The sequence below is a fragment of the Oratosquilla oratoria genome, chromosome 18 (assembly GCF_046742065.1).
Source record: "Oratosquilla oratoria isolate Oo_2021 chromosome 18, ASM4674206v1, whole genome shotgun sequence".
NCBI classification, from domain to species: Eukaryota; Metazoa; Arthropoda; class Malacostraca; order Stomatopoda; family Squillidae; genus Oratosquilla; species Oratosquilla oratoria.
In genome coordinates this window covers 49808024-49825523 of record NC_134794.1, presented here as the reverse complement: position 1 = coordinate 49825523, position 17500 = coordinate 49808024, and positions in this window count along the sequence as shown.

Here is a 17500-nt window from a genome sequence, read left to right as displayed (position 1 = left end):
TCATTCTCTCCCCCCCCCACCCTCCCCCCACCTCTCTTGCGGTCTCTTTCCCCTGCTTTGTTCTCCTCGTTACTCCTCTTGTTCTTCTTAGTCATCTTCTTCCTCTTCTTTGTCGTCACCTCTTCTTCCTTTTCTTCATCTTCATCTTCGTCTTCTCTTCTCCTTTGTTTTGTTTCATTATCATTGCCAGGTTAATATAGTTTTATATCATCGCCAAGGAAGCCAAGTAGGTTCTGTCATTGAGTCAATGTGAGAAGAAAAGCTTGTTTACATATGACGTATGCACAAATAATAGCAATAATAATACCCATATTCTAGAATGTGGAAGTGGTAGCAGTATTAGCGGTAATAGTAATAGCAGTGCAGTGATTAGCTGCACCTTTAAATGAGAATGTATGTTAGATAAAACCAATGAATGATTGGTCAGACAGCTAAGCAAACTAGCAAAGACCGAACCTCCGATGACATCGTGGTTTTCATTTACAGTGTCAAACACAAAGAAAACAGCATCCTAAAGATGGTACCAAACATCACATAGCTTGTGAGTTCCCCTGGAAAATGCAGTCAGAGAGAAGCTAATCCCAGCCACTGCCAATAGACTGTTCTCAGACAATCAGGGAAAGGTAATTAGTTGAATTACCTCCAAGAGTGAAGGTCTGGATATTTCAAAATCACTGAACTCTGCCACTTCAAAACACAAAATCTCCCTGAGACTCATTTCATTCATGACAAACAACGTATACTATACAAGACCAACAGAAGGAAGTCAGCATAGACGAAGTTAGAGAAAATAGAAACGATATCTCAAGAACAAGGGAGACAATGCAGAAGGAAAAACATCGGGCTCTGTTAAATCAGCTCCTGGATGGTATGGGAGGAAAGATAGCCATGGAAGAAAAGGCGTCTTATTGGCTGACAGCACTACCAATCAGGACGAAAGACTTCAATCTAAACAAGAAGGCGATCACAGATGCCAGTGCCTTGAGGTATGGGCGACTATTGGATGATCTACTTCACAGATGCTCCTGCGGTGCGCCATTCGATCCAAACCACGCGGTGATATGCAAAAAGGGTGGATTTATCCGCATGAGGCACGACGAGGTATGGGATCTCACGGCCAAAATGCACCGTGAGATTTGCAGGGATGTGATAGCTGAACCGGCGCTACTCTTCCCCCACCCCCAGTTGAGGAGACACATTACCACTAACACATCGGATGAAGCGTGTGTGGACGTCAGCGTAAGAGGTTTCTGGACACGAGGATATTTGGCCTTTTTTTATATACGAACATTTCACCCCAATAGCCTCTTGGTTCAGAAACCTAACTATTGACGCGGCTCACTCCCAAAACATTAAAGTGAGAAGATCATACGAGGAGCGTATACAGAATGAGGATCATTGCTCATGTACTCCTGAAACATTTACGACTTCAGGATGGATGAGTCCAAGAGCAAGGATATTGGCTTGCAGAGGTGATGACGAAAAGAAAAGAAAAAAAGACCAGTATTGTGGCATGGTCAGTTCTTCTATGTCTGAGAGCTCCCTAAACCAGCACACTCAGGGAACCTCGACTTTGATCACACTGTAGTAGAAAGTCGGATCAATGAATGTTATATTAAAAATAAGATGATAAAGGGTAAAATGTGATATTGGCAGGAGTGAGGCCAATGAACTGCATCTGCGGAAGATAGTTCCACAAGTCGTTCTGAATGAACAAAAAAGTAGTAGTAGTAGTAGTAGTAGTAGTAGTAGTAGTAGTACTAGCAATAGTAGAAGTAGTGGGAGGAGGACTAGAAATAGTAGAAGTGTTGTTTTATTTATGAACGCTATTTTTCTTCCGCCTCTCCCTCCCACTTTCTTCTACTTCCTCTCTATTCTCGAACTTTTCCCATAACTGGATCCTCCCATGAAAAATCGTCCTCCTCTTCCTCCTCCTCCTTCTTCTCCTCCTCCTCCTCCTCCTCCTCCTCCTCCTCCTCCTCCTTCTCTTTCTCCTCCTCTAGGCATGTAAAAATTCCGAGTTACCGTGAAATTTCGCGTATTTAAGAACTCCTTCTCGCGGTTTAGCATTATTTACAGGTTTTTTTCCAAGCTGTGGAAAAAAACAGTAACATGTATAGGCTCATAACCGTTATTCGAAATAACTTTGTGCCGTTTTGGATTGATATTCACTACAGTATGCACCAGATTGCACCCCACGCTCATGCCTGATACACATATACATATATATACATATACATATATATATATATATATATATATATATATATATGTGTGTGTGTGTGTGTATATTATATATGTATATACATATATATATATATACATATATATATATATATATATATATATTGTTAGTATGTATATATGTATGTATATGCATATGTATGTATGTATATACGTATATATATATGTGTATATATATATGTATATATATATATATATATATATATATATATATATATATGTCTACTATCTGTTCACGAACTCCTAGGGTTTTGGAGATAGACCCCCATAACCATATATATTCTGATACCTTATCACCCAGGGTACTTGGATAACTATATTTCATTTCAAAAAAATATTTTGGTTAGGGTTAAGGGTTAAAGTAAGTGGGGTATGGTTAGATTGGAATTATTCACGGACTCCTCCTAGGTTTTAGCAGATAGACCCCTATTACCATATATATTCTGAAACCTTATAACGCAAGGTACTTGGATAACTATCTTTCATTTGTATCTACTATAATAAAGTAGTATCCTCTGTCTGTCTGTCTGTTTGTTCACGAACTCCCCCAAAACCATATATATTCACCATAACCCAGGCTACTTGGATAAGTATATTTTATTTCCAAAGGGCGTCTCCCTCCTCAATTTTTTTTTTTCTTACTTTCTTAACATTATATTTTTGTTACCTTTTCCATTGAGTTATACTGATACGTGTAACTTTTCTCCACAAATTCTATCAAAATTAAAATGATCATCATTTGCCCACAGCAACGCGCGGGTAATTTGGCTAGTATATATATATATATATATATATATATATTATATATATATATATATATATATATATATATATATATATATCCTAGGTTATTAGGTTATCATGATTTGCGAATTGCATTCTTCTTACTTCAGAAAGAGCAAAAGATTTGGAAGATATGCTAAGTGATCTGAACAAGGAGAGTCAAATAAATAAGAGTAAAACCAAAGTAATATTCAACACGAAAGCTCAAAGTAGAGAGATTATGAACGATTGTGAGTCTTGAAAAAGTTGAAGAGTGTAATTATTTAGTCCAGATGGTAAAAGTGACTAACGAGCATGATAATGAAATAAAAATTCGCATTACAATTGGCTGGAAGATATTTGGTAAGTATGAGATCATGACAGACTTTCTACCTTCATGTTTGAAACGTAAAGTTTAATCAATGCATTCTGCCAGCAATAGTCTATGGATGTGCGATTGAGAAACTAACGAAGGCGATGGAAACAAAGCTAAGGACTGCACAGAGGAGAATGGAGAGATCAATGGTGGGAATAACGTTGAGAGACCGAAAGAGAGTAAGTTGGGTGAGAGAGTAAACTAGAATGAAAAATATTGTGGACGCAGTAAAGGAGAGGAAGTGAAATTGAACAGGTAAGTTAGAGCGAAGGAATGATGAGCGATGGAGAAAGTGTGTTACAGAGAAGAGGCCGCGAGATGGGAAGCGTGGAAGAGGGAGACCAAACAGGTGGAGAGGCGAGATAGAAAAGTTTGTAAGAGTGATGTGACATAGGTTGGCGCAGTTGTGGGAGTCATGGAATGTTATGGAAGAGGTCTTTGTTCAGCAGTGGACTCATGATGGCTGATTGATTGACTGATATATATACATATATATATATATATATATATATATATATATATATATATATATATTGTCAGTGTATTTGGGCAGGAGTTTTTCTCTAATGCATGTTTCATTAAAAGTGATGGCTAGTTGTGCATTAATAATTTTCTTAAAGGTATTTTCCATATACCTTATTAAGGATTTGTTTTCCTTAGGAAGGAAATTTATGACTTGGCTGTATGTAGTCATATTAGCTAGATCGCGATTTCGGGTTCAAGACCCTTCTTCAGTAGCTATAGGGATAAGAATTAATCCGAAGATTCTAGTAAAGATCTAAGTTTTATACTAGAGTTCCTATACTTGCTAATCACTGGGGGAGGTCACCTGGTATTACGGGCAGGGACGAAATGTCACGTGCGCTAGGGAGCCTCCGGGTTTGTGTTGTGGCGGAATGTGGCGTTTTGTCTCGTAGTTGGACGAGTGGCGTTTTGTCTCGTATTGGCGTTTGTGGTGTTATGTCTCATGTTTGTATTTGTAACGGTTTGTCTCATGCTTGGAAGGGCTCTAAGGTCTTCTGCTTGTACATTTAGGTTTGGGCTCAACTCTTTAATATACAACGCTTCTAAAATTGGGAGGCGTCTATCGTCAGTACATAAATCCAAAATCTCGGTGTTTTTCTCTAGTGTCTCTCTTGCTAGTGTTATGCCGTGGGCTTCTCTTAATAAGGTATATGGAAAATACATATAAATATATATATATATATATATATATATATATATATATATATGTGTGTGTGTGTGTGTGTGTGTGTTGTGTGTGTGTATATATATATATTGTATGTATATATATATACTGTATATATATATATGTATATATATAACTGTATATATATATATACATATTTATATTATATATATATATATATATATACCTGTATATATATATATATATATATATATATTTATATATATACATATGTATATACATATAAACACACACACACACACACACACACATATATATGAGTATATAATGTATTTGATTTTATAAATTTATCAATTTATAAATGCATACATTTCTACATTTATTCATTTACAAATTCGTATGTTCTTGATTTTATAAATTAATAGATTTATCAATATAAATTTAAATATTCTTAAACTTAACAAGATACATTTTTGTAAAAGTTTAAATGTGAAATTATAAATAAATAAATGCATAACTCGATTAAGAATATTTTATCTATCAATATTTGTTTTGATTTGTGTGTTCTCATTCAAAAATATGTTGTTTTTCTCAGAAATGTATCTAATTTTATTTATTTATTTTTTTAGAATATTAATTTCCATTTTTCACCCTTTATTTTTTATTTATTTATTTTTTATTATTATTCCTTTATTTATATTCTCAAAATTTTCATTCATTTCTTGTTCCTCCACTTGTTCTGCATTTTGGCCTTGGGTCCTCTCCTGGCGACGGGGGCTTCGGCAGCAGCGGGCGGTCTTGGGTTGTCCTCCCATTGAGACCTGAGCGAGGGGACGCGCCCCTTGTCCTCTGCCGCTGTCTCTTCGAGGAGGGGGAGGAGCCCCGCCGCCTGGGCGCCAGTTGGACCTTGGTACTGCCGATCTCTTGTGCCCCTCTGCCACCGAATCGGTTCCTTCCTACGTCCCTCACTGTTGCTGCTGCTGCTGCGCGAGCAGGAGGTGGAGAGGAAGGTGGAGATCTCCGTCTCGCGTCCTCCACCTTTGTCTACGTCTCCTCCAACGGCGTTCTCTCGGCTACAGGGTTCCTTAGTACGGTCTGGAGTACCCGCCCGTAGGTCTAGTGTCCTTTCCTGACGAAGGGCCGGCGGACGATGACGGCCCCTTGGTAAGAGGAGAGGTGGAGGCAAGGGTTGGCGGAGGGGAGGTGTTTGTTGGGTCGGTGGTGACTGTGGCCTCGTCCTTCCACACCCGGGATGTTTCCAAGCGCCCCGGGTACCCGCTCGGGCGCAGGACGGAGGCGTCGGCGGTGGTAGTGGTGAAGAGGCACCCGTACCTCCAAAGTGGTGAAGAACGACGTCGGGGTAGGAGGAGGTAGAGGAGCAGCAGCAGCAGCAGCAGGGTCCGCAGCCTCGACGTGGTGGGGGGACGTTGGCTACTCGACGTTGTCCCGGACCCAGTCGTCTTCGCCTGGATCCTCGGAGGACAGTGACCAGTCGCCGTCGTCTTTCATCCTATCGTCCTTGTCAAGTTCTTCGGCTGGGTTCAGGAAGGACAGTGACGCCTCGTTGTAGGTCCTGTTCCTGGGGTCCAGACGTCTTCGAGCTCGTCTTCGACTTGATCCTCGTCCTCCTCCTCCTCCCGAGCGACTAGGACAGTGGTTTCCTTCTTTAACTCGTGTTTGGCCACCAAGGTCGCTTCTTGTTCTCCAACTCTGCCCAGACGCTTCGGCTGTTTCTTTGTCGAGGAGCGCCACCTGCAGTTGAAGAACTTGTTCATTCAAATGTTCTTACTCCGCCTCCATTTGGTTCATTAGCCTTCATGCAGGTCCTTCAAGCCTCCACACGCTGTTTGATCTGCAGGTAATCGCCGTGGTCCTGGTCCTTCTCCCGGAGTCGGTCTTCCAGGAGGCGGTTGGCGCTTCTCAGACCGGAGGATCTCTTCCGCCTGCGGGGTCAGGGTCCTTCGGAGCTACGCCGCTCCCCCGTCGTTGCTTCCGTGGCTGCTGTTGACCATGATTCCACCGACAGCTCCCGGTGGTGAAGCAACTTTGATGTCATCACAACGACATCATTGTTAGTTGGTCTCTGCCGTTGACTGACCTTGTCGCCGTATTTCGTGTCTATCACCTTCTCTTTCCGCGTTTTCGTGAAATTCCGCGTATATATGAACGCTTTCTCGCGGATTTGTCATTACTTTCGCGTTTTATATATATATATATATATATATATATATATATTATATATATATATATATATATATATATATATATATATATATATCTACTAAGCTGTAAAAAAAAATAACATGTATAGGCTCGTAACTATTACTCAAAATAATTTTGTACCGTTCTGGATTGATATTCAATGCATGAGCATTTAATTCACTGCAGTATGCACCAGATTTCACTATTTGAAGATAAAAAATGCAAAAGCTCCCTCCCACACCACATCCCCACACCCATTCCTATTCCTCCTCTTCCTCCTCCTCCTCCTCCTCCACCTTTTCCTTCTATTTCTCCTACTCCATCTCCTCCTGTTCTTATTCCTCCTCTTTCTCCTCCTTCTCCACCTTTTCCTCCTATTTCTCCTACTCCACCTCCTCCTGTTCTTGTTCCTCCTCTTCCTCCTCCACATTTTCCTCCTATTTCTCCCACTCTATCTCCTCCCTTTCCTATCAATCCTCCTCCTCTACCTTTTTCTCCTCCTATTTCTCCTACTCCATCTCCTTTTCCTAACCCTCATCCTCCTTCCCTCTCCACCTTGTCCTCTTCCTCTTCTTCTCTTTCACCACCTTCTCAAGCATCTTCTCCACCTCCTCTTCCTCCTCTTCCCCATCGTCCTCATCCTTCTCCTCTTCCACCCTCCTCATACTCCACCTATTCTTCCTTTACTCCACCCTCCTTATCCTCCACCTTTTCCTCCCTTCTTCCTCCTCCTCCTCTTCTCTTTCTATCCTCTTCATCATCCACCTCCTCCTTGTTCTTCTCCTCTTTCTCCTCCTCCTCCTCCTCCTCCCCTTCCTCCTCTTGTTTCACCTCCTCCTCGTCTTCCTCTAGCTACATTTCCTCTCCCATCTATATTTTCATTATATTTTATTTTATTTTATTTTACTATATTTTATTTCATTTCATTTTATTCTTTTTAATCATCGTCCCCATCTTAACCCATACTTCAGCTCCTCTCTCAAGACTTCCACTCCACTCTTCTTAACTCACTTTCCTGCCTCTCCACCCTTCCACTTCGATTAACCCTCCCCACGTCCCCTCATTTCCTCCTTCCCCTTCCTTTCCTCCCTTCCCCCCATCTCCTCTCCTCCCTCTTCTCCCTTCCCCCTCCCCTCCTCCCATCCCCTTCGCTCCCTTCCCATCCCTTTCTCTCCCTTCCCATCCCCTTTCCTCCTCTCTCCTCCCTCTCTTCCTCTTCCCTCTCATCTCCTCCCTTCCCTCTCTTCCCACCCCCCTTCCCTCTCCATCTCTCCACTCCCTCCCTTTCCCCGCCCCCCGCCCCCCCTCCCTGTACGACTCTCTCCACCTCCACTTCCACCTCCACCTCCACACAGCTCGCTCTTGGCCACGCCTTCACGTTACAGCTTTTGACCATTCATGTGCACTCCTCCTCCTCCTCCTCCTCCTCTTTCTCTTGAAATGTCGCCTCCATGTCTTATTCACATACACATTCACATACACGCACGGACACACACACACACACACACACACACACACACACACACACACACATACACACATATATATGTACGCACAGACACACTTACATACTCACACATACACACACACGCGCGCGCGCGCACACACACACACTCAAACACACATACATGTAGGCACACACACACACACACGCACACATACACATACACACACACACACACACACACACACACACACATACACACTCACACACACATACATGTAGTTACACACACACATACATACACACACACATTCACACTCACACACAAACGCACAATCACACACACACACACACACACACACACACACACACACACACACACACACACACACTCACACTCTCTCACACACAGACACACAATCACACACACACAAACACAAACACATTCTCTCACACAGACACACACGCACACACACACGCACACACACACACACATACACAATCGTCTTATTATCCTCCTCTCTCTCTTCCTCTCTTTCTCTCTTTCTTTATCACTCTCGACTTTGGTCTGCCTCCTAACTCGTCTTCCTGCCCTTTTCATCATCAGCCTATTCTTCCTCCTCCTTCTCTTTCTCCTCCTACTCCTCCTCCTCTTCTTCTTCCTTCCCCTCTTCCTTTTCATTTTCCTACTTCTCCTCTCTTCTTCTTTTTCTCTTCCTCCTCCTCTTCTCCCCGTCCGTCTCCTCCTCCTCCTCTTCCTCATCTTCTCCCCTTGCTTTTCCTCTTCTTCCTCCTCCTCCTCCTCCTCTCCCCTCTTCCTTCTCCTACTGATCTTCCTTCTCCTCCTCTTCCTCTTCTCCTTCCGTCAATATTTCAGTCTGCGCCATCTCACCCCCCTTGCTCTTCCCCCTGCTCCTCTCCCTCCCCCTCACTCCCTCCTTCTCCCCCTCTCCCCCTCTCCCCCTCTGGCGAGCCCTTCTACGACGGCGTCGCACTTTGGATAAATTTTTCGAAATCTGCATATTCTTGTCACATTTTTTTATTGTTTTTATTCATACGATAAAGACGCGGATGTAACTTTGTATCTGGCTTTCCATGTTCGTTTTTCTTTCTTTCTTTTTTTTCTTTTCCCTTTTCTGTTTTCCTTCTTTTTTTTGTGTGTGTTTATTTTCTTTTTTTCACTTTCTTCAATAAAAAAAAACAAAGATTCCATTCTGTGTTTTCTTTATGTGAGCTGTAAATGAAGGAATTATATTATTACGTGTTAATATTTTGGCCCTTTTTTTCATTCTTGTATTACTTATTTGTTTATTTATGTAGAAATTGTTTTTTTTATTTATCTAATTTATTTGATTTTTTCTTAGTTATTTTACATGGAACTTTTTTGTGCATGTTTGTATTTTTTTTTTTTTTTTTTTTTTTTTTTAGATATAGTTCAGTTTTTATTATTTGATTATTTTTTTACATTTGTATTTGCTTTTTTGCAGATTTGTTTATTTATTTATTTATTCATTATTTCATCTATTTATGCATATATTTGTTTATTCATTATAATTATTACTGAATGTTCTGGTTTTCTAAGTTATATGTGTCGCATTGGCTTGTGACGTTTGGATGAGATATTGACCCTTAGACATAATAAAGAAGACTCACGCTCCTTTCCCTCTCTTCCTCCCTCCCTCCCTCCCTCCCTCCCTCCCTCCCTCTTTCCTTTCTCTTCCTCCTTTTCCCTTTCTCTCTCTCTCTCTCTCTCTCTCTCTCTCTCTCTCTCTCTCTCTCTCTCTCCTTTCCCTCCCTCCCCTCCTCCATTTCTCTTCCTCTCTCTCTCCCTCTCTCCGTCTCTTCCTCTCTCCCTCCCCCCCTCCCTCCCGTCCTTCCCCTTCCTTTCCTCCTTTTCTCTTCCTCTCTCCCTCCCTCCCACCATCCCTCTTTCCCCTCCCCACGTCCTACCTCCCTTCCTCACTCCCTTCTCCCTTCCTCTCTCTCTCCCTCCGTCCCTCCTCTCCTCTCTTCCTTCCTCACTCCCTACCTCCCTCTCTCCCTCTCTCCTTTTCTTCTTCTCTCACCCTCTATCTTCATCTCTCCTTTCCTTCCTCACTTCCTACCTCCCTCTCTCCCTCTCTCCTTCTCTTCCTCCCTCACTCTCTCTCTTCCTTTCTCCTTCCCTCCCTCTCTCTTCCTCTCTTCCTCCTTTCCTCCCTCACTCCCTCTTTCCCTCACATCCTCCGTTCCTCCCCTCTCCCGTTCCCCCTTCTCTTCCCCTCCCCCCTCCTGTGCCCCTTTCTCTTCCCCTCCCCCCTCCCGTTCCCCCTCCTCTTCTCCTCCCACCTCCCACTCCCACCGTGGCCAAAAAGGGGGATTACGTCTCCAGCGGCTCACATGCGGGTTCCCACCTGCTCCCAATAACCCAATCCCGCAGGACCCGCGTCCTCCTAAATCAGAGGTCCTTCTTGAAGGTTTTGGGGCCCCCCCCCCGATCCCCCAAAACCCTTCCCCCTCCCTCCCCCCCGTTCTGCCCCTGAGGTCCAGCCCCAGCGTGAATGTTTCTCTGTGTCGGTGTGTACGTATATTATCTTATTTTTCTGATTATCTTTTTATTTTTTCTTCTATTTCTATTTATTTGTTTATTTACTTTCTTCTTTTTTCTTTTTGTATTTACTCATTCTATTTCATTTGTGTGTTTATTACATTTGATTTATTTCATTATTTATCTGTTTATTATATTTTGTTTATTTCATATTATTTCATTTATTTGATCGATTTATTTATCTATTTATATGATCCCATCTATTTATTCGTTTTGTTTATTCATTCATTTTGTTTTCATTTCATTTACTTCTTTTTACCTCAGTTTATTTAATCTTGTTTTACTATTACTATTTATTGATTGATTTATATATTTATCATTATTTTTTCTGACTTTTTTTTTTTTTTTTTTTTTTTCTAAGATGAAACACAAGGAAATAGCTCTGCCGCCATTGTAGGCCGTCCTCAAGAGAGAAAAAAAAAGGTCGTCTCCAGTCGAGGCTATTCTCAGAGGAGTCGAGACCAGGAGCTCCTGCCAGAAGCCTCAACGAGGTCAAAGGTCACGGCTAAAGGCGTTATTACACTGGGCTACGTTTCCTTCGACTGTTGGATCAGATCTGCAGCTCGCAGCTTTCGGGAAGAAATCTGATATGCTGGAAGAAACTAAGAACTTCTGGAAGTGGGTGGTACCGCCGATTAATCGGAAGTCTGAGGAAATATAACCCGTTGTATTAACCCCATAGACAAGTTGATAGGCAAGTCAAGCGTGCAAGTTACTTGCCGTGTGTGAACATCTGCTTGACAAAGAAAATTGGGCAGCAGATTCCCCATTTTTTGTCAAGCAGATGTTTACACACGGCAAGTAACTTGTAGCAAGTAATTTGCACGCTTGACTTGCTTCTGAATTTGCCCCGGCGTAAATAAGAAAGATCGCGCGGAGAGTCGTTGAGCCTTCGAAGTCTCTGAGGGATTCTCTGAGGAGCTGAATAAAATCACCTGCCGGCAGCCTAAACCAGGCTTTCACGGTCTAAAGATACGGTTTGCTCGATACGATCATCGCTCAACGATGATCGTCAAACGATCGTCCAGGAGACTAATTCTTTGTTTTTGAATGGAGCTGTTTTGCTTCGAGCTGCAAAGTACGAGACTGATAATTAATTCACTGTGCAACAAAATTTTGGGAAAGTTTTGTTTATCTTAATGTTTTATCGTTTTTACATGTAATTTTGTTCGCTGATTCCAAAAATCACCTTATTTTTGTTCTAGCATCAATAGTTATCTCATAAATGAAGAAAACATGTTTTTTATAATCTCATCAATTTAACCAAAATTTAAAAAATCATGTTTGACCAAAAATAAAAAAATTATATGGTTATATAGGTACTACATTTATTAGAACAAAATGGTCTCATAATACAACAAAATCACCAGAAATAAGAATGTCAGGTGTATTTTACACACTTTCTACTACTGAAATTGAGAAACACAATAACACTAAAAGTGAACGCTTGAACGTGCTTTTCTTTTGTGCACGGTCGGGGCATCTCGAATCAAACTCCACACGTAGTCGCCCATCATAGATTCATTCCATCTTCCCTGATATCGCTTCTCCATAGTTAGAATGTCCTGATGAAACCGCTCACCATGCTCCTCACTCACGTCTCCCAAATTTTCTCTGAGGAAATCCAGGTGCGAATGCAAGTAGTGTAACTTAACTGACATTCTGCAGCCAAGTTTTCTATGACATTCAATTAAATTTTCTACCAGCTCCTTGTAGTTTTCACATTTTTTGTTTCCCTTTTACTACCTAGCAGCCGAAAAGCTTGCCATGCATTTCTTTCAACACTTGACATTTTGTCTACCAACTCATCAGATGCCAACATCTGTCTAATTTGTGGCCCAATAAAAATGCCACCTTTGACTTTGGCCTCAGACCAGTTTAAAGACTTCACTTTGTGGGCTTAATGCTTTCATAAATTGTTTCATAAGCCCAAGCTTTATGTGCAGTGAAGGAAGCAATATTTTCTCTCTTTGAACCAGAGCATTGTTAAGTATATTGTGTGTACCAGGAGTTAATTCACTTCTGACAGGCCATTCCCTCCTGTGATAGTGTTCTGCATGTGCTCTGCTGTCCCAATGAAACACTTAGATCCCTGTACAATAGTGTGTTTGGTCTGCTTGGGGCTGATGATGATGATGGATCCGCAGACAAATGGCAAGATCTGCTTTTGGTAGCCGTAGCTATACTATCTGAAAAGACAAAAACACGTGCTATAGCAAAGGGCATTAAGCATTCACTTGCTACCTAGATTACACAGTGAAATACCTAAGTAATTACAAATATAGTAACATAACAATAGAGAATTGAACACATGATCCACAAAAAGTAACGTAAGCACTTCTCAACGCAATGCACCTCACTATATGACAGTTCAAGCAACACTGACGCATTCTTGTGTGCTGCAGCTGTGCTTGCATCATCCCTACGAATAAACAGTATGCGCAAAGTAGCAAATGTTCTGTTTAGTAGATAAATTCCGAAAAATAGCAAAATAAATATGAAAATGTGTGATATTGCTTTTTTCTCAAAAAATATCGACACTATGGCAAAACCAAAACCATATTCATAATCGGCATGTCAAGGTTACTATTTAAACATACCAAACCCACAAACTGTATGTGCAAAGTGACAAATGTCCTTCTTAGAACAGAAATTCCGAAAAATTGCCCTATAAATATGAAAATGTATGATATAGCTTTTTTATAAAAAAAATATATTGACATTATGGCAAAACCAAGGTCATATTCGTAATCAGCATGTCAAATTTAGTATTTAAACATACCAAACTTTACATAAAAAAAAATTGTTGCACAGTTATATATATAATCAATTGAATTGAACCTACAACCAACGCGCTTACACAAATAGGATGCCAGGTAGTAGGATGCGCGTCGCCCGCCAGTGGCTGTGGTTTCTAGACAATCGTTTCACGATCATCACTGAGTCATGAACGATCATCGTCGAGCGATAATCGCACCTAACAAAAAGCAACTTAGGACCTCCAACACGGGTGGGTCTCTCCTCAACTGAATAAAATCGTCTGTCGACAGCTTGAGTAAAGTATGTGGGACGTGCAGCGAGGTATAATCACGTGAATGAGATTTTCTAGCAGTAGACTAAATGAATTCATTAAACGTATAATGTTTTGCCAAATTTCCAAACACCAACCAGAATAAGATCTTAAAAAAAAAATATCCAGAAATGATCCATGTCCACCAGAGGCCAGTTGACCAATTGACCATTAGTTGTGAACCACAGGCATGTAGGAATCTCTCACTGGAATAATATCTTCCTATATTTAGCCAGAGTTGAAGAGAGAGAGAGAGAGAGAGAGGGAGGGAGAGAGAGAGAGAGAGAGAGAGAGAGGAGGACCAGACCTCTTGGGTTAATACTTCAGGAGGGGGGCTGACGTCCCTGAAGAGGGACTGAAAGCCCTGAAGGGGTCAGACACACAACGAAGGAAGATCCTGGGGCGAAGGATTTCGGGGAAGAAGGTCTTTGACGGAAAGGCCGTCTTGGAGGAGGAGGAGGAGGAGGAAGAGGAGGCGAAGTGGAAGGAGGGGAACAGGAATATGGATGTGGATAGTAAGATGAGGTGTAGGTGGGAGGGGAGGAGGAGGAGGTAAGGAAGAGGAATATGAGTGTGGGAAGGGAGAGGATGAGTGGAGGAAGAGGAATATGAGTGTGGATAGGAAGTGGAAGGGGAGGAAGAGGAATATGGGTGTAAATAGGGAGATGAGGTGTAGGTGGGAGGGGAGGAGGGGAGGGGGAGGAGGAGGAGGTAAGGAAGAGGAATATGAGTGTGGGAAGGGAGAGGATGAGTGGAGGAAGAGGAATATGAGTGTGGATAGGAAGTGGAAGGGGAGGAAAAGGAATATGGGTGTAGATAGGAAGATGAGGTGTAGGTGGGAGGGGAGGAGGAGGAGGTAAGGAAGAGGAATATGAGTGAGGGGAGGAGGGGGAGGAGGAGGAAGAGGAATATGAGTGTGGGAAGGGAGAGGATGAGTGGAGGAAGAGGAATATGAGTGTGGATAGGAAGAGGAGGAAGAAGAGGAGGGTAGGTGGGGGAGGAAGAGGAGGAGGAGGAGGAAGGGTAGGTGGTATGTGAGAAACTGGAATATGAGTGTGGATAGGGAGCAGAGGAGGAAGAGGAAGAGAAGGAGGAAGAGGTAGACAGAAGACCGCCATGGAGGGAGGGAGAGGGAAGTGAGAGGAGAGGAAGAGGAATATGAGTGTGGATGGGAAGAGGAGGAGAGGAGGAGAAGGAAATGGTGGATGAGGGAAGGCCGAGGAGGCAGGGAGGGGTGATGAGGGAGGGGGAGGGCTATGGGAAAGTCCTTCATTGGGGAAGATCCAGAAGAGAGGTGAGACTCATCGGGAGGGGAAGGGGGGAGGTCTGTAACGGGAGAGAGAGAAAATAAAGAAAACAAGAATGAAAAAATAAATCTAGTTTTGATCAGGGGTTTCCGTAAGCTGAATAAAACTGTTTGGTTAGAATAAAATCATCAAATGACTTACGAGCGACCCTGCAGTTCACTTGACACTTGGCCCCTTTCGTTCTGGGTGGCACATTTCCCTTTTACTCTCGTTGCCGTCAGACGATTTTATTCATATCCGTGGCATACTCTGAGTAGAGATGGTAGTATATATGAGATAGATATAATATATATATATATATATATATATATATATATATATATATATAACATTTATAACATAGTAATGTATTGTATTGTCTTGTAGTTTAAGTGTTATAGTAAAACTCCTTTAACCCATCCTTGGTGGGACCTACCCTGGGCCGAATGCTTGGAAAAGTCGGATGTTTGGACGAACACTAAAAGATTAAGGGAAAATAAATTAACTCACTGTTTTGAGACATTTTCACTTATCTGCGGTACAATGAAGCACAATAAACAACACAGCAGAGTGGAGGAGAAACCAGCACCAAAGGCCAAACGTAAACAAACGCTGAAATGCCAACGAAAACAACAGCCGACCTAAGCACCATGAGTCGGTAGCGGCAATAGCAGCGACTAAACCACTCGACGCTCGGATGTATGGACAAATTCAACTTTTATCCGACAGTAAAGAAAAAAGTCGGATGTTTGGACTAGTCGGATGTTTGAAGATCGGATAAAAGGAATTTTGCTGAAACACCATGGCCTGTCCGGGGACCCGCCGCCTTATGTATAGTGAAAAGCGTATCTGAAGTTTTCCTTGGTATATTGGAATGACTGTGGATGTGATTGAAGTCTGAAATCAGTGTAATCAGCTCCATCTTACAGACTAGATGCTAGCATATATATATATATATATATATATATGTATATATATATGCATATATATATATATATATATGCATATATATATATATATATATATATATATATATATATATATATATATATATATATATATATATATATATATATATATATATATGCGACACTGATCTACTACACCTCTGATGTCCCCCGTTGTGGAGAGGGGTTGGAAATAACCTAGCTATAACAAACAGATTATGATTAATCCTTAAAGAGACAAGAACAAATAAAACATATATAGCATAGATATATAATATATATAACATATATGACGGAGGAGGAAGAGGAAGAGATAGACAAGAGACTGACGTGGAGGGAGGGAGGGGGATGTGGAAGGAAAGGAAGAGGAATATGAGTGTGGATAGGAAGAGGAGGAGGGGAGGAGAAGGAAGTGGTGGACGAGGGAAGCCGAGGAGGAAGGGAGGGAGGGGGTGGGGAAGAGGGAAGGGCTTTAAAACCTTAAAGAGAAAATAACAAATAAAACATATAGAGATATAACATACAGTAGATATAACAACTAAAATAAAACAAAACCTTAAAGAAAAAAGAACAAATGGAACACATATAACGTAGATATATAACATAGATATAACATAGATACAACAAGCAAATTATTATCAAAGTTCCAAGAGAAAAGAACAAATAGAACACATATAACGTAGATATATAACATATACATCAAACAAATTACGATAAAGCCTTAAAGAGAAAAAAAACACAACATATACAACGTACATATATAACATATATAACGGAGGTACAACAAGCAAATTATAATAAAACCTTAAAGAGAGAAGAGCCAATAAAGATAAGAGAAGAGAGACTCAAAGAGAGAAAAAGAGAAACAAAGAGTTAGCCAACCAATAGCGTCGGAAGCTAGTGGTAAGAGGTTAAAAAAAAAAAAAAATCTTTCTACAGAACGCCACCTGAGCTGGAGACCCTGAGGCGAAGGAGGGAGAACCTGGAGATAAGAGATAAAGGGGAGGCGAGAGGAAAAAACGAGAGAAAAAGGTGCTAATCCTAATGAGGCAAGAACGATGACAGAGGCCAATCCAAAATTTCGAGAAGAAAAGACCCGCGGCGGACCGGGTCTCCTCCTCCTCCTCCTCCTCCTCATCCTCCTCTTCCTCCTCTCCTCTACTTTCCTCCTCTTCCTTCAACTCCACCTTCTCTTCTTCCTTTTCCTCATCCTCTACCTACTCTTCCTCGCCCACCTCCTCCTCTTCCTCCTCCTCCTCCTCCTCCTCCTCCTCCTCCTCCTCCACTCCTCTCCTTTTCTCCTCTACCTCCTCCTATTTCTCCCTCCTTTCCTTTTCTCCTCCTTCTCCTCCTCTCCTCCTCAACTTTCCTCCTCTACTTTCCTCCTCTACCTCCTCTTCCTCACACCCGTCGTTCTCCTCCTCTTCCACCA